The 18,708-nt window shown below is 43.9% G+C and overlaps 1 protein-coding gene across 2 annotated transcripts in view; it reads right to left on the bottom strand.

The window, feature by feature from the left end:
- The window catches only part of NFXL1 (nuclear transcription factor, X-box binding like 1), a 1,793,512-nt gene that overhangs the window by 735,522 nt on the left and 1,039,282 nt on the right, over window positions 1–18,708 (bottom strand). The gene's annotated exons all lie outside the window — the stretch shown is intronic.

Here is an 18,708-nt window from a genome sequence, read left to right as displayed (position 1 = left end):
GATCAGCAGTAGGATTCTTGAAAAGGAACTGATGAGGATCAGGAACTCTATAATACCGGTCAGGCTTTCTGGGAGCAGGAGGAACAGAATTAGGAGTCAAAGAATTCTCCATGAAAACATCAACAACTTCCAAAACTGGAGGGATAGCCAAAGGCTTATGCTGTGGCAAATCCAAGAATTCCCTAATCCATTTCTTAGACTGAGGGTAGTCCTGACTTTACCATTTGAAATGTTCTCTAAGAATATTCAGAGTACCTCCAAAAGAAAAATCTTCTGGAGAGGAGGCAGAAGGGATGGAGTCTTCTGCATCAGAATCCTCAAAACCAGAAAAAAGTTGAGAGATTCCTATTCATCAGCAGAGTTGCTGGAAACCTCAGAGTCTGAGACAGACAAAACTTCTGGGGACAATTCCCTAGCCCTTTTAGAAGGTGGCTGAGAGCTCCTGATAAGGGTCAAGAGATCACTAGCCATTTTAATCATCTGGGACTGAGGCATTTGAGGGGAGGCCAGCACTTGCTTTAGAGTAGATTTACGGCTGGAAGGCCTGCTAGAAAGCCGGAGGGACTCAGGAGGCCTAGCCATCGCAGTAGTCTGAACCAAGGTCGCCGGTCTGGATCTGGTCTCTGGGTGGAGAAAAAGAGGCCTCAGAAGCTGGGGCCTGCTTAGCAGCTCCGGATTCATCAGAGGCAGCAACTGGCGGAGGGTCTGAAGACGAAGTGGAAGCTTGCGATATGGAGGACTCAGAAAAGGTCTCCGCAGACGCCTGCTGGACTGCAAAGAAAGTGCCTCATTAACTAACTCTGGGCCGACAACCAAATTAACAGGGACGTCATCTGCTAATGTGACCCTAAGCCTGTCGCTGTCCTTATCCTTGCGCTTCTTAGGAACATCTGAAGTCTGGAGACCAGAAGACGGCATACCGACGAACTTAGGCCAGACTCCAAAATGCTTGAACAAGATCGTAGCCCTACGGCATATGGTACGCGGGTTGAAAGAAGCACAGAGAACACAATTAGGGACGTTGTACTCAAGGCCCAAACAAGTAATACAGTAAGAATGAAAAATCACAGTGCGGAATCTGTTTTCCACAGGCAAGACAATTAACTTTCTCTGACATTCATTAAAGCAAGAAAAGAGGGTCCCCAATGGGGTACTTATCTGAGGATGTCTTCAACTAAGCAGTCAGAATACAAAAAGAAGGTACTTGGCCAACTGGCACTCTTGCAAAAAGCTTCTGCTTCGGACTCCGCAGCAAGGAAGACTGAGGAAATGACATCAGCTGCCTTCCTTTGTACCGGACGTCCTGACGTCAGACCTAAACTGAAGGCGGCAGACGTCATATACCAAGGACTTTGGTATTCTGGCCGAATGTGGGCTACCGGGAACCAGATAACCCATTTTGTAAGGACTGCAACAGTGAAACATGATGAACATCTGCAACATGAAGTGAGGGAAAAAGAGGCTTATTCTATATTTAGAGAGAAAGTCAGGGAAGAGAATTTGATAGAAGTAAGGAAGTAAGTGAAGAAAGTAGAGTAAGGAGTTATAAGGAATGAAAAGGTACTTGTTCATATTTAGGGATATAGTTTACCCTGGCTTGGAGCAAGAACAGAGCCAGATTTTAGCTAGGAAGTCTTTCAGAGTGATTTTGAAAGATGGGAGGGACAGTGTTGACTTGATGGATACAGGTAAGAAGTTCCAGGTTTCACCAACCTTCTACGAGTACAAACAATGCCCAGCAGATTTCACAGGTATGTAGACAGACAGGAATTCTTGGCCACTGGATCGCAGTGATAGACTGGAACATAGTTGTGTAGAATTTTTTTTAGTTGCTGGACAGGCAGATGGATGCTGGATAATTTTATAGGTGGTAAGAAGCTGTGTAGACATTAGTTGAGCTGGTAGTTCTAACCAATTTAGGCTTTTTAGTGCTACATAGTGGTGGGTTCTGAAAATAGTACTGTTCAAGTTTTAATTTTTGTGAAGCCTGGAAGTTAGTAAGGATGGGCGCACCATAAAGAAATGTGGGAAAGAGATAAGTAGTGGTAAGTGCCAATTTAGTTGCATCGGTGAGAACGTTTTTAGTTTTGTAAAGCATCCCTAGTTTTTGATGAGTTGTTTTGTATATGCCGGTCAAATGTAAGATTATTATCCAATATCACCCCTAATAATTTGCTATGAGACGTGACTTCAATGGTTGTATTATTGAGAGAGAGGACTTTTAATTTTTTTTTCATGAGAGGGGGAGATTTGGGGGAAAAAGTAGTAGTTTGGTCTTTTTTGGGTTGAGCATGAGTTGCAAGTTGCAAAGTCATGTTTCAGTGGCTGTTAAAGCTTCCAGAGTAATTTTTTTGGAGGTGTACCATATTGTTAGATGTGCAAATCTGAGTGGAATCATCTGCATGTTTTATTAGGATGACCTGCCATGTGGCAGTATAGAGGCTGTTGGTGAAAATGTTAAAGAGAAGGCGACTAAGGACAGAGCCTTTTAGTATACCAGTGGTGACTGGGAGGTAATCAGAGAGAGTGGAGTGCCATTTTACTAATTGATACATATTGGACAGGTAGCTTTTGAACCACAGAAGGATGGGTTGCGAGAATCATGCTTTGTAGGGGATAGGAATTAAGTCAGGAGACCAGAAGATGACATACCGACGAACTTAGGCCAAACTCCAAAATGCTTGAACAAGATTGTGTAGCAATAGGTTCATACGCTGGTACTGGGCTATCTGCCCGAAGGCATATATTAGCCCAGCCACATTGTGCGGTATTCACCTCCCCTTTAGTAGTTCCCTAGACCCTTGTACTAGCAGCTAGTACCCTTGGCCCCTATCTAGTAGTGCTGTTGGTGTGATCCCCGGTGTGAACTTTGTTACCCATCCACTCATCAAGGTTCCTCTTGAAGAGTGATAGTGAGGGTCTCTCTCTGTCTTGTGTAGATCGGGACCCTGTTCCACAGTAAGGGAAGTCTCTGCGAAGGGAATCTATCCCTCCAGCATGTTCTATTCATTGTTGTGTTGAGGTTTATATCCCTAGAGCGTGTAGCTCGAGTAGATTTGGTTTTGCTAAGATGGAGCATGTTCAACAATTCTGGGTTGGACATGGCTCTGTACACGTTAGACAGAGATCGCCTCTAAGAAGGCGGTATGCAACAGAGAACAGTTTTAGCTTTTTCAATCGTGCTGCGTACGGCAACTGTTTCAGGCCAGTAATCCTCTTGGTTAGGTACCTCTGTGGTCTCTCCAGCTGCTGGAGATGTCTAGCCAGGTACATTCCAATTGGTGCATTGTACTCAACAATGGGTCTGATGAGGGAAGAGTAGAGGGGCACCATTACTTCCTTAGATCTTGATGCGAACCCTTTCGTGATCAGATGGGTCACATACAAGGATTTTCTAACCACTTTGGCAACATGTTTATCAAAGGAAAGCTGACTACTTGGGTCCCTAGATCCCTTATTTCTTCTTCAGATTTCAGGGGATTACCTCCTATGTTGTAGTTTGCGGGTACTATGTTTTTTCCAACGGGGATTACTACGCATTGTTTTGCATTTAGCTTGAGACCATGGCTTTGACACCATGCATCAGTCTCATTTAGGCCCTTCTGGAGGATCTCCATGTTGGCCGGAGACTCTATTATAGCACCCAGTTTGCAGTCGTCCACAAACTTAGTCAGACACAGCCCTTCCATGCTTGCCTGTACTTCTGAGAAGTATATGCCAAACAGGAGGGGCCCCAGGACAGAGCCCTGAGGCACACCGCTCTTACTGGTCTGGAATCGGACATAGATCCCGCTACTCTTACTTTATGGGATCTGTCTGAGAGCCAGTTTGTGATCCATCTTGTGACATAAGGGTTTATGCCCAGGCTGGTGAGCTTATCAATAATACCTGAATGGGGAATGGTGTCAAATGCTTTAGCAAGGTCAGGGTAAGCCATGTGTACCTCCTTTCCCTTATCTATAGCCTCAGTAACTCTCTCAAAGAAATCCACCAGGTTCAGGATGCATGATCTGCCCTTGACGAAGCCAAACTGTGTGGGGTCCAGCGACTGGAGGTTCCCAATCTCTCCATTTATGAGTTCCATAATGATTCGCTCCATAGCCTTACAGATCAGACTGGTCAGGCTTATTGGTCGGTAGTTCCCAGGGTCAGTTGTGGCCCCACCCATGTGTAGTGGAACCACCGTTGCAGTGCGCCATTCTATGGGCACATATCCTGTGGAGAGGCTGAGACTGAACAGGGTATTAAGATGCGGGGTTAATGTGAATACATTTTGCAAGTATTTTGGAGAGGGGAGATGAGATTGCAATAGGTCTAAAGTTAATGTCTGTTGAATTTCCTTCGTTGTGTACAGGAATAATGTGTGACTTTTTCCAGAGACAGAAATGTGGGATTCCTGGACTGACCTATTTATAAGGATTGAGACTGGATACGAAATGCTATTGGCTGCTGTTTTTAGGTACTCGCTTGGAAGGTCATCAAATGAAGAAGAGCCTGGTTTAAGTTTAAGAGTAGTTTTATATAGGATATGAGTACAGATTTGAAGGTGAAAGTGGATGTGGTGACATGTGGCTGTTGGGCATGGTTGGGATTTGATGTTGAGGAATCCTTGGTTACAGATGCTATACATTCTGTAAAATAAGAGTTGAAATGTATTACAGTTTAGAGTGGTGAGTTATCAGGAGAGGGGTACGGGTTGAATTTCTGGCCAGGATGTAAGATTTCTTTATGGATGTCCACCATTTTTAGGATCGTGCTTAGTATTATTCTGAAAGTTATTACAGCATATTTTTTTTGTCTTCATTAACTTGCTTTTTAGTATGACTGTGAATCATTCTGAAGTTTTCAAGATATTGAGGTGTTTTATATTTTTGCCACTCTTTCCCTGTTTTTCTCTCTCCTGCAATAGCATTCTACACTTTTTGTTTAGCCAAATAGCATTATTTGTTTTTAGCCTCTTCCTTCTAGGAGGTGCAAGGCTATTTAGGATATTTAGAAAAGTTGTGCTAAAGTCATATACAGCATCATTTAAAAGGAGGATTTTTAGGAAGTTCCATTTAATAGATGATAGGATAGTAATGAACATTTCTGGGTAAACATGGAAATGTTGCATGCTGTTTTATAAATATGGGGATTGGCTGTTGGGTTAGAGAAGTGTGTCGGAGAGAATTATCTTGGTGTTCGTTGTGACAGGTGGGCACAATCAAAGTATAACTGAGAGCAATCAGTTTATAGCCAGTACAAATCAATTAAAGAGATGTAAAGTTAAAACAAAAGTTTTTTTGTCATTTCCTAAGGCTAAATAACTGGCATATGTAGTCTACTAGTCAAGAAAAAAGGGGGACAGAGACCAATTTCAATCACAGAGCAGGCATGTATTTAACCAATTTAGTTAATACACAGAAAGGATCTTAATGATAAATGTACTTACATTATACAATGACAAAATTCTCATTAAACTTGCAGTAGGGCCTTGTGGCAGAGCTCCTAGAGCACTGAGGTCAGATGTAGTGACTGCAGACTATTACACAATGAAAATTCTCAGTAAACCTGTAGGAGTAAGACCTTGTGGCAGAGTTCCTACACTATCACGGTCAGATGTAGTACATGCTACTACACTGCAGTGACAGACCATCACCTGGACATTGGGAAATGGCACTCGATTCAAAAATTACTGAAGGCAATGTATACTGAGAGGAGGTCCTAGGCAGGCTACTACAGCAGTGATTTGTGAAAGAACATATATTCCAGTTCCCAATTTGCAATGCCAGCCAGAAATCAGAACTGTGGCAGGGTCATCTTCTTGTGTCTTCTCAATTACTATAAGGGGGAAGAAAGTATGGGAAGGGATCTTCCTCTTTCACAGCTGGCCAGGTCTGAAAAGGAGTAAAAAAGGGAGGAGGGGATCTTAGAACCAATCTACAGAACTGAGGGTCTGTTTTGTCCTCCTGAGGTCATTGAGCAGGATCCTTGGCAGATAGCCCAAAAGGTACTTGTCCAAGATATGGACCACCAAGAACTTGCTCTTGGCTCCTCCTTTAGGAAGCACAACCTTGGCCATGCCATTATCTGCAGGCACACACTTGAGCTTGGGGTTGTAGCCAAAGCATCAACATAATTACAGCAGGTCACATAGTAACACACACACACACACAATTGTACAGACAGTCTCAAGAAGATCATCTTTGAGGTGAGACCTGGGAAGGTCCTCAAACTTAGAGCCTTCTTAACCAAGTGAGGCAGGAACTAAGATTGAGATGATGAACAGTTAAAAGCCATAACCACTTTCATGGCAGAAGGCTACTTTCTTTTGCCAGATATGCCTGCAGCCCTAGAATCTGTTCACTGACAAAGTAGAAAATGATGTGGCCTCCCTGATCAACATAGGACAGAAAACATCAAAAACAAATCAGCACTGGGATGTCTGTTGAGATGCCCTGTCCACTTATACAGCAGCTTATGGGGACACAGTTCTTCTTAAAGACTGACAAGGCAGCATAGGGGTGCCTTCAGGCTGTAGTGATGACACTCTGACTGGCTCCAAGGACAAGGATGACCCATGATCCTCGGGCTTCTTCTCCAGAAACTCTGCAAGGTGCTTCAAGGAGGATGGGATAGGAGAACATGGCCAGTCCATGCTGCTCTTCATAAGCCTGAGAATATTTCTAAGAGGAGAATTTCAGCCACAGCAGAGACAAAAAGGAACATGAAATCACTGCTCTTATTTACATAAGACAAGGTATTCTCAAGAGCTACCAAATTACAAATCAAGCGTGTAAGGGAGTACCAAGTTCCCTACATCCCAGAGCTGTCAGCTTATATGCAAAGTTATTGAAGTTGAGTGAAAGACCATCACCTTGCTTGATTCAAAAATTACTGAAGGCAATGCACATTAAGATGAGGTCTGCACCAAACTTGGCACAGGTTTTAGACAAAAACATCCTAATGGTGGGCTCCCACATCACTGACCCATGCTATTACAAGATAAGTATCTACCACATATCAAGCACAGAGTTGTAAATCCTGACATAGGCTGATTGCACAAACCTACTGATTTGGGACCTGCCAGGTGAGATGGGTCCCTATCTGGTCCAAAGTGACTAGTCTTAAAATTGAAATAATGCCAGTGCACAAATGACTGACACAAAGCAGTGGTCTCTGTGGTCAGGGTGATCAACTATGGGTTCCAATTAATGATGTGGGACAGCACAAGAACTTATTTATTTATTGGCATTCGATTACCAAGGTAGTCCACTGGGCCAGTATGAGGCCATTTTCAGAGGAGGCCCGGGAGAAAAAAGCTCCTCAATCAACAATTCCATAAAGACTACAGAAAAAATTAATAAGTTACATAAAGAACAATTATATTAACTAAGAAAGAAATAATTGATTACATAAAGCATTTCACATAAGCAGAAGTTCATCTATGTAAAAGCAAATGTCAAATTATAACAATTATTACAGGCTGATGGTACAGCATAGATAAGAAGGGCAGTGAATGGGCTAAGACTACATGAACTACTGCCAAAGGAGAGTCGTTATGACAAGGTCTTGTTATGAGATAATAAAGTGTTGGGATGAAACCGAAGGATGAAAAGGTGAAAATGGTTGGTTGTTAAGATTTAGGGGCTGGGGGGCTTAATGCATGTGCAGTTCCAGTGTGAGGAGCGATTTATGTAGAGGTTTTGAAGGAAGATAAGGTTTGAATAGTTCTAATTGCTAGTGGGAGAGCATTCCAGTCTGAAGCTAAGTGTAGTTCTTTAGCCAGCAGTTAGGGTTTGTGGACCTGAAATAGATGCTGATTTTCTGATATGAGAGATCTTGTGGGTAGCTAGTGGCTAAACAGTGAACTAAGGGCAGGACAGACAAAAGGTTTGTAGATCTGTGCAGTGGTCATTTGCAAGTAAGTGAGGTAGTGGGAAAGCTCTAGCCAGTTAAGGGAGAGAAGGGATGTGCCATGATGAGTGGAATATTTAGCACTGGCAGCAACTTGGCGATTTTGTTTTTCCACGTCCCAAACTTAGTTGTCAGTGAGGATTGAAGGTCTGTGAGTAGAGGGGCACCATAGTTTAGAGAGGGAGGCAAGTAAGCGATTGTGAAGTTTTGTCTAGTAAAGGATTTAAGAAAGTGCTTGTGCTGATACAGTATGCCCAGTTTTTGATATGCCTTGCTAACATTGTGTTGTGTGTGTAAATCAAATTCTAAATACAACTTTCAGGCTGACAGCCAGGGCTGCACTTCCTCCAGTCCTTTTGTCCTCAATGAAAGCTGTGGACTGGCTAGGTCTCTTGGCCTTGCTAATCAGTGACATACTCACCATCCACAGAGATCAGGGGACAAGATGAACACAAGACTTATGTTGAGCAGGTTCAAGCCTAGACCTGCTCTCTCTAAGTGTTTATCCTTGTGGTGATACTTCTGTTTGGAACTGCAAGGAGGACCCTCCCACCAGTCTCCAGGTGAACATAGGTTCATAGGTATGTACTAGGCTATCTGCCTGAAGGCATTTATAAACCTAGCCGGAATGTGTTGGCTTTCGCCGCCCCCTTAGATTAGTTCCCTGTGCCTCTGTCCAGTAGAGCCATTGAAACTTTCTAATTTCCCATCCACTTGTCAAGGTTTCTCTTGAAGAGGGCTAGCGAAGAACTCTGCCTAATGTAGACTGGAATCTTGTTCCAGAGCATGGGAAGTCTCTGGGACAGGAATCTATCCCTCCAGCATGTCCTATTTATTGTTGTGGTGAGGTTTAGATCCCTGGAGCGTGTGGCTCGAGGAAATATGGTTTTCTTTAGGTGGAGCATGTCCATCAATTCTGGGTTGGACATGGCCTTGTATGTCAGGCAGAGATCACCTCTGAGTAGGTGGTATGCAACAGAGTACAGCTGGAGTTTCTTCAGTTGAGCTGAATAGGGCATCTGCTTGAGGCCAGTGATCCTCTTGGTGAGGTACTTCTGTGGTCTTTCCAGTTGTTGCAGGTGTCTTGTAAGGTACATCCTAAATGGGGCATTGTACTCTATGATGGGTCTGATGAGTGATGCATAGAGGGGCCCAATGACCTCTTTCGATCTGGATGCAAACCCTTTTGTGATTAGGTGGGCCACATAGAAGGATTTTCTAACCACTTTGGCAATGTGATTATCAAAGGAAAGGTTACCATCTACTTGGGTCCCCAGATCCCTTATTACGTCTTCCAAATTTAGGGGGCTACCACCTATGTGGTAGTTTGTGGGTACTTTGTTTTCTCCAAAGAGGATGACTATGCACTTTTTGGCATTTAGCTTGAGGCCATGGGTTTGACACCAGGTATCAGTCTCAGTGAGACCCTTTTGGAGGATGTCTGTGTCAGCCGGAGAGTCAATTATAGCCCCTAGTTTGCAGTTGTCTGCGAACTTGGTCAGCCATAGTCCTCCTGTGCTTGCCTGTACCTCTGAGAAGTAGACGTATATGCCGAACAGGAGGGGTCCTAGGACTGAGCCCTGGGGAATGCCACTTGCAACCGGTTTAGAGTCAGACCTAGCTCCTGTAACTCTTACCATGTGGGTTCTGTCCTTGAGCCAGTTGGCAACCCATCTCATGACGTAGGGGGTTTATGTTCAGGCTGGTGAGCTTGTCTATAATACCCGAGTGGGAAATGGTGTCGAAGGCCTTTGCAAGGTCTAGGTAGGCTGTGTGGACCACCTTTCCCTCGTCTATAGCCTTGGCAACTGTCTCAAAGAAGTCCACCAGGTTTAGGAGGCATGATCTGCCCTTAACAAAGCCGAACTGGGTAGGGTCCAGTGTTTGGAGGTTTCCAATGTCTCTGTTAATGAGATCCATGATGATGCGCTCCATAGCTTTGCAGATCAAGCTAGTCAGGCTTATAGGGTGATATAGTTCCCGGGGTCCGTTGTGGCTCCACCTTTGTGGAGTGGAATGACTGCTGCTGTGTGCCACTCTGTGGGCAAGTTGCCTGTGGAGAGGCTGAGTTTAAACAGTGTGTTTAGGTGAGTGGTTAGTTCACCTTTGAGCTCATGTAGGACAAAGCCTGGGACACCATCCAGTCCCATTGCTGCTGTGTTTTTGGCTTTGGAGACGGCTGTTTTAACCTGAGTGTCTGTGATTTCAGGGGCACTACATTCTTCTGGTATAGTTATGGGCCCTTTTGGGGGTGAGAGGTGGGTGAAGTTTTCACTGAACCTGTCTGCCAGGATGTTGGCTATATTAGTTGGTTCAGTGTATTTTTGCACTAACTCCGAGCAGATCTGAGAATTGCCACTTAGATTCTTGACATAGCAAAAGAATGCCTTGTGGTTATCTTTGGAGTCCATGGCAATTTTTCTTTTGAAGCTAGCCTTGGATGATTTTATGAGAGAACGTAGTTTCTTGCTGATACTGATCAGGGACGTCTTCCCTTCTTGGTATTATACTCTTTTCTGTACTAGTTTCCTCCTTCTATTGTATAGCTTGTTTATGGCAGGGGTCCACCAGACTGGTTTCCTTTTCTTGGAGGAGTGAGTCTTGGTTTTGTTTGGGATAGAACGAGCCATGCATTCTTGTAGGTGGCCGTAGAGTGCATTAGTAAAGGATTTTGCAGCTTGGACAGCATTATCCTTTAGCATGGGGGCTCTGAAACTTCCCACCTCGGTCTTACGTAACGTGACGTTTGCTTTTGAAAAGGTTTTCACAGTGGTTTCTTTGACCAGAGGTGGTGGCGGAATGTGGATATCCAGAATGATTAGTTTATGGTCAGATCTAACCAGCGAGGGGTTGACTTCCGGTGTGGAACACTGGCCGCCCATGCTAGTGATGACCAGGTCCAATATGTTGTCACCTCTGGTGGGGGTGTTGACCAGTTGATCCAGGGTTTGAGTTTAAAAAATTCTAGGAAATGTTGGGCAAGGGAGTTTGTACTTGAGTAGTTCTCTCAGTTAATGTTTGGGTAAGTGAAATCACCCAATATCAGGGTGTTTGGTAGGACCTTTATGTCTCCCAGTGTTTCCAGGAATGCGGAGTGGGGGTCCTGGGACATGGTGGGTGATCTGTAGAAAGCTATAATTTAAATAGCAGTTTTGCCCATTGTTAGTTGCACGTGGATGATCTCTGAAGCATCGTGCTGTGCCACTAACCTGGAGGTGTGGGTATCCATGATGAATATGGATACTCCCCCGCCTTTTGTATATCGGTCCGGGTTTTGTGGCCGAAATGCATGGTATGAGTTGTAGCCTGGTAGTGCTGGAGTGCTCTCTGGAGCCTTAAACCAGATTTCTGTTACCGCACATATATCGATTTTCTCCATACTAAGGAGTGCCTCGAGTGCATGCATTTTGAGGTTTCGACTTCTGGCATTGAGTAGCATTACCCTCAGTTTTTTGTTACTTGTGCTGTTTATGGCAGTGGGTTTGTCTTTTGAGCCTTTCCTAAAAAAGGCACTATGGGGGTGGCAAGAGCCTTGGCCACTATTCGAAAGCCTAAGGGTGACAGGTGCAAGCCGTCTCCAACAAAGCAGCATGGCTTGTCGAGCATGTCATCCCAGGCTGACAGACATTGGATCCCCTTTAAATGACACCAGACGCTTAGCCAATTGTTGAAATTATAGGTTCATAGGTAGGTACTAGACTATCTGCTCGAGGGCATGTACAAGCCTAGCCAGTGCATTGGCTTTCGCCGCCCCATTGATTAATTAACTGAGCCTCTGTCAAGCAGAGCCAATGAAGTGATCCCAGGGGTGTATTTTCTGTTACCCATCCACTCGTCAAGGCTTCTTTTGAAGAGTGTTATTGAGGGGCTCTGCCTAATGTAGTTAGGAATTTTGTTTCAAAGCATGGGGAGTCTCTGTGACAGGAATCTATCCCTCCAGCATGTTCTATTTATTGTGGTGGTGAGGTTTAGCTCACTAGAGCGCGTGGCTCGCAGTGACTTGGATTTCTTTAGGTGGAGCATGTCCATCAATTCTGAGTTGGACATGGCTTTGTCTGAGTAAGTGATAAGTCATGGAGTACAGCCGGAGTTTTTTCAGTCGGGCTGCATAGGACATATGTTTGAGGCCAGTAATCCTCTTGGTAAGGTGCTTTTGTGGTCTTTCCAGTTGTTGGAAGTGTCTTGTGAGGTAGATTCCAAATGGGGCATTGTACTCTATGATGGGTCTGATGAGTGACGAGTAGAGGGGCACTATAACCTCTATTTCTAGATACGAACCTCTTAGTAATTAGATGGGCCACATAGAAGGATTTCCTAACTACTTTGGCAATATGATTGTCAAAGGAGAGATTACTATCTACCTGGGTCCCCAGATCTCTTATTACCTCTTCTGTATTAAGGGGGCTGCCGCCTATGTGGTAATTCGTAGGGGTTTTGTTTTTCCCAAATGGGATGACTATGCATTTTTAGCATTTAACTTGAGGCCATGACTTTGACACCAGGTGTCTGTCTCAGTAAGGCCTTTCTGAAGGATGTTCGTGTCAGCCGGAGAGTCAATTATGGCTCCCAGTTTGCAGTCATCGGTGAAGTTGATTAGCCATAGTCCTCCTGTGTTTGCCTGTACTTCTGAGAAATATATGCCGAACAGTAGGGGTCCCAGAACTGAGCGTTGCGGGACACCACTTGTGACTGGTTTAGAGTCGGACCTGGAGCCCGCTATTCTTACCATGTGAGTACTGTCTGTAAGCCAGTTGGCAACCCATTTTGTGATGCAGGGGTTTATGTTCAGGCTGGTGAGTTTTTCTATAATACCAAAGTGAGGAAAGGTGTCGAACGCCTTGGCGAGATCAAGGTAGGCTGTGTGAGCCACCTTTCCCTCGTCTATGGCCTTGGTGACTGTCTCGAAGAAGTCAACCAGGTTTAGTAGGCATGATCTGCCCTTAACAAAGCCGAACTGGGTCGGTTCAAGTGTTTGGAGTTTCCCAATGTCTTTGTTAATGAGTTCCATGATGATGCACTCCATAGCCTTGCAGATCAGGCTAGTCAGGCTTATGGGATGATAGTTACCAGGGTCAGTTGTGGCCCCTCCTTTGTGGAGTGGAATAACCGTTGCTGTGCGCCATTCTATGGGCACGTAGCCTGTGGAGAGGCTGAGGTTGAACAGCACTGTTTAGGTGGGGAGGTTACTTTGTTCTGTTGTTCGTGCAAGACGCAGCCTGGGACACCAGCTGACCCCTTGATGCTGTGTTTTTGGCTTTTGAAAGGGCTGTTTTTACCTGTGCTTCTGTGATTTCCGGGACACTACACTTTTCCGGTATTGTTGTGGGCCCTTTTGAAGGTGAGAGGGAGATGAAGTTTGCACCGAATCTATCTGCCAGGATGTTGGCAATATCAGTAGGTTCAGTATATTTTGTGCTATTTTGCACTAGCTCAGAGCATATCTGCGAGTTGCCACTTAGATTCTTGACACAGCTAAAGAATTAATCATTTTTTCTATATACCGTGGTATCATTCTTGGTAAGGGCAGGATGCTGCTCAAGGTCACACCAGCCTGGGCTACGTGATCAGAGAGCTTCTCCATGTCTCTTTTCATGAAGTCCAGGGAGGTATGGCTCAGGTCATTCACACCAACATGGACAATGACAGAGTCATATTTGTACTTGTTCTGGAGTGACCTGAGTGCTTGTGTTATGTGGCAGATCCTGGCATCCAACAGGCAGCTAACAGTAACCTTCTTCTTGTTCAGCCTAGTGAGTGGGACGCCAGTGTGCCTGACTATACAGTCACCTATTTTGAATTTGTTGGGTATGTTATTTTGCCTTAAGGGCTGTGATTGCATGGCATACTGGTTTTGTGAAGCATGTGTTTCATAGTTTGTGTTGGGGGGTGGAGGTTGCTTGGATGTCTGCTTTGGAGGTCTCTGTTGCTTCTGCAGATTTTTATTTAGAACCTCTGAGTATGATTTCATGTATTTATGTGTGTTTTTTGCCAGTGCTGGTTTCATAGGTCTATGTGAGACTGGTGGTGTGATGCAAGTAATTCCCTTCTCCTCTTGACTGCCTGGTCCAGTCCTGGGTTGCGAGAGCTTAGCCTCCAGTTTGGCTGTATAATTGCATCTCTCGCATGTATTAGTGTTTAGTGGAAGGAGGAGAGGGCTGTCTGTGTACATGAGGCAACTGTAACATTGCCTCAAAATGCCCAGATTCACCAGTTGGACCAGAGAGGTACACCTGAAACTGCCCTTTGGACATGCCTGGATAGGTACAGTGAACTGTTTTACTCATTGGCTGGTAAGGTCGAATAGAGAGACTTGTCCTTCTCTACAGTATTGGGGGGGGGGGGGTCTAGTGCTAAGGTTTATTAGTGCTTGCTATGAGTTTTGAGCAAGTGCCGGTATGAAAAGTGAATGGTTTGCATGTTTAAATTGAAAGTTTGTCTAGTTCCAAGGGAAAAAGGAGCCAGAAATACTTATACCCTAAGCTAACCAGCACGCAAAACCTTGCAATGCGGGTTTTATAGCAGGGAAATGAAAGATAAAAATTAGCCCAAAACGGCCAATAAACTACTAATTTCTGCACTGAAACCACTCCTCCAGGGACAGATAGGCTGCTCAAAGCTCCCTCTCTCACAGTGAGCAGAGAAACTTCCTTCTATCCAAGTAAGGTATGGGCAAACACAGAAACTTGCAACACAGCCCTGAATTCAGCACTAACCTGAAAACTGGATTATACTAGCTTAGAAAGGCAGGAAAACAAGTATATATTTTTTGTTTCTTTTTTTCAGAAAATAAAGCAGATGCAATCAAAAAAACACTTTAAATGCACAGAAATGGCTATCATACTTTGAGTGTGTGGCCTACAACAGTTAAACAGGTAATTTAAACATAAAAACGACTTTGTTAAAGTGCAGGCAGTAAAATAAGTACAATATGCAGCTGAAACAAGCTTTTTAAATCACAGACACTCTAGAAAATCGGCGTTTTAGGCGAAATTAGCAAAAGGCAGCAAGAAAATGCAGAAAAATTACACGTAATCACTCCAAAGTCTCTCTTTTGTCTCTCTGCTGCTGTAGAACTCTGCAGGGCACCAAGCAGGAGCTTGCTGAGCTGTATACTCCAATCTGCCATTACCTTCAATGCAATAATCAAACACCTTTTCATTTCTTCATCGCAGACTAGGTTGTCTGAACCTGTGACAAATGTACTGTTGTGGTATTTTCCAAGACAGTAAGGGTAATGCCACTGCAAGTCCTGGATGGTAATCTGATGGCCACATGAACACCTGTTTTAATGCTTTGGATTACAAATGCAGAACATAAAATATAACAAGCAAGGATTGAGATCAAAATTGTGCGAGTTAAAAAACATACGGTGAGCTCCAAGATGATGTGCTGATAAAGACTGAATGTTACATTATGGCACGAGTCAGCAGGAATGCTACGATATCCCCAGACATAGGATTTCACAGAAAAAGACTGCTGTACTCTGATCAGTGAGGATACAGCCAAGCAAGGTCCCATTAAGAAAGGTCCTTACTGTCAAACTGGTCTGCATCATCTCACCATTGAAATAGGAGAGCCTGAGCCATGCCATCCATTGTAAACAAGCACCAGATGCAGTCAGCATGGTTAAAACATCATGAACAAAACTGCAGAGGGCTAGGTGGATGCCCAGTGAAGAGGTCATCATACAGTCCTTGTGCAGATATAATCTGACTCCATAATTGTGGAGTTATGCCAGCTTCTCCAACATTTGATCTACAAGGAAAGACTCAAAAGGTCTAAAGCTAGAGAAAATGAACATCTTGCCCACCTTAGACTTCTCCGTTGGAAAGATCTCTGCATGCTGTAACATATGCAATATATGCTGACTCACAGCAATCTGACAGAGTCAACATTGGGATGCTTCACAAGGATGTTACTCCACTTCATAGGAGGTTAACAAAGAGCATCTTACTTCTTGAGAGAAACAGGAGCACAATTTGGATGTTTTACAGGCCACCAGCACAATACCTGTCACATATTTCAAAGTGAAGATGACAAAGAATTCTTCACCATTCTCAAATACTAATTAAGTCTATTCTGGGAGAGATGACAAAGGAGCAACAAACTAGCATACAGAAAAGAACTCATAAGTCTGTCAGACTATCAGCACAAGGGTTACAGTGTGGGGTATGAGTACCCATCCTGGTTTCCAAAACAGAGACCTTAGTATCATCCTGACAGAGTGGAACACACTTCATCCGGCTCCACAGATGGAAGGCCTGTGCTAGCTTGGTGTGAGAGGTGGACATCAAATACAGGAATACTCTGGGTCTTGGGTGATGGGACAAAGGACAAACACTTGGTGGTACCTAGCCTTGAAAACATGTGCATGCATTAAGTTGCTTTCCTGAAGGGTGTGTCTTCTGAAGTCACAAAGTCATCCCCACAAATGACATCAAAGAGTACCTTCACATCGGATATCAGAAGAGTGACTGTGACCTACCACATGTAGGGATCTCCTCTGCTGAGGCTAAAAAGCCTAGAATAACTTGGGGGGGGGGGACACCTAAAGCCAGAGTTCAACTATAAAGTCCTCAGTGGTGGACCTGGAAGCTCAATTCAAGTGGTGGACCTGGAAAGCTCAATTCAAGTGAGCTGCCAGGGTTCCATCTTGCTTGAGGAACTCAATCATGAAAAAGGGGTGCTATATTCAGGGAATTCACCTTTAAAAAGGAAAGCCTAAGAGGTTGTGGCTGGCTGTTCTCTGCACTGTCAGCTGAAAACCTGCGACAGCTGACGTCTCACAAGCTGAAAGCAAGCATACAGCTTGTGAGGATGTCAGGGCTACTTTTATCAGTAGGCTTTGAAAGAGGTGGCTCTGGAAATAATCTGGTGGCTGGGCATCAGCCAATGTTCTTCTTCACTCAGAATCTAAACTAGAAGAGTGCAAAGGATCAGCTGTCAATCCGCACTCTACTCACCCTTCATTACTGCTAACTTACAAACGACATACTTGGAGTTTTTCCAACTCTTTTCTCCTGGTGTCTTGACTAAAGCATTATCAGCTCTCATTCAAGTAGCACCATGAGCCTAAGCAATAAGAAGAGCATTCACGAAGGTCCTTAGCTAGTGATGTGGTGATCAGAAACCATCTTCTGACACTGAACTAAGATAATTTCTAACAAACACTAGAATCTGAGCTATGTGAGCAGCAGAAAACTAGGAGTACAGTAGGTGTGTCCACCCTCCTAGATCATCATATTTACTAACAGGAGGCAGACCTGCTTGCCAGTGCAACAACTACTGAACTACAGAATTACTTGCCAAGATCTACTGCACAGCTCCCCTGAAATCAGATCTTCTCTGTATTGGCATCAAACTTGGGCCTTGAGCATTTTCCTATAAGGTCTGTTAGAAGGAAATATTTACAGTGTAAATAGTAGGAATGAAAGTATATTCTGGCAGTAAGTACACCTCATTACCCTGGTACAAATATAAGGGATACATTTCCTGCAGATGAAAGCAATGACTTTTTACTGCTACTAGACAGAATTCCAAAAAGATGATGTCCAATTTTCTGGACTTGCTCCAGATATCATCAAAGTAAAATGTAAGGCTTCTATCTGAACAGTTTCTTAATTGGCCATTTGGTTTACAGGATATCTCAGAAAAATATTTGGAAGCTGTAGCTGAGTAAAGGACACGCTTCCTAGTGGGAAAATGGAACTATGAACTATAGTGGAAACTGGAATTAGAATTACACAGTAGTTAGTCTGAGAACCTTTTGTGAAGGCAGATGAAACATTCAACTGAAATTCTGAAAAATGAACCAGCAAAAATCTGCAACTCAGCTGTGAAGATTTTCTTATAGAGAGATGAAAAAAATAGTGCTGCTGTACACAAAGATGTTCAGTTCCAAAAGGATGAGACACGTCACTAATGGCAGCTGCTGATGCCAGGGAAAAATGGAACACACACACACACACACACACACACACACACACACACACACACACACACACACACTTCATAGGCTGGGAAACTCTCTTTCATTGCTGCTTATGTGACTGAGGAACTCTCTTTCATTGCGGCTTATGTGAAACTGCTTAATCTACTATCAAAATACTTAAATGTCTGGCTTGGGCTGTATTCGACCACAACAAACCTTAACAATTATACTAATTACATAAGAAGATCCTTTGGGGACACATGTAGATAGTGACCTGGTCTTCGACCAACATGTGTCAAAGGTAGTAAAAATGTCACTTTATATCACTTAACTTATCTAGGCCCAGGGAGGTCATCGTGCTACTGTATTCAGCTCTCATCAGATCCAGCACTGATATGCCCCCTTCGGTATGTACCTGACCAGGAACATGCAACAACTGCAGCATCCACAGAGGTTTTTCACAAAAAGATAGAGGGCATAAATACAATGTCCTATACAGATCATCTCAATGCCCTGTCTCTACAGTCCGTTTCCTACAGACTGATGAGAAGTGATCTATGCCTGGCATATAAAGCAACCTTGGATCTTGCTCTGATGGGACTTACCTAAGCTTTGCTTACGACATAAATAGGACATTCTGGAGGGACAGGTATTTGTCTCAGAGAAATCCTATTCTCTGGAATAGGCTTCCCCATCTATGTGAAGTAAAGCCCTTCCCTAACTCTATTCAAGTGTAACCTGGATCAGTGGATGGGAAATCGAAAATTCACCCCAGGTCTGTAATGGACACAAGCAACCATTAAATCATGCCTTAGCTAACATACACCCTTTAGAAAATCTTCTAAGGCACAAAAGCTCATGGGATAAATAAAGGTTGCATG

The sequence above is a fragment of the Protopterus annectens genome, chromosome 2.part1, assembly GCF_019279795.1.
Source record: "Protopterus annectens isolate FY-2018-M chromosome 2.part1, PAN1.0, whole genome shotgun sequence".
Classification (NCBI taxonomy): domain Eukaryota; kingdom Metazoa; phylum Chordata; order Ceratodontiformes; family Protopteridae; genus Protopterus; species Protopterus annectens.
Note: the sequence above shows the minus strand (reverse complement) of the source record. Positions and strands in the feature narration are given on the sequence as shown.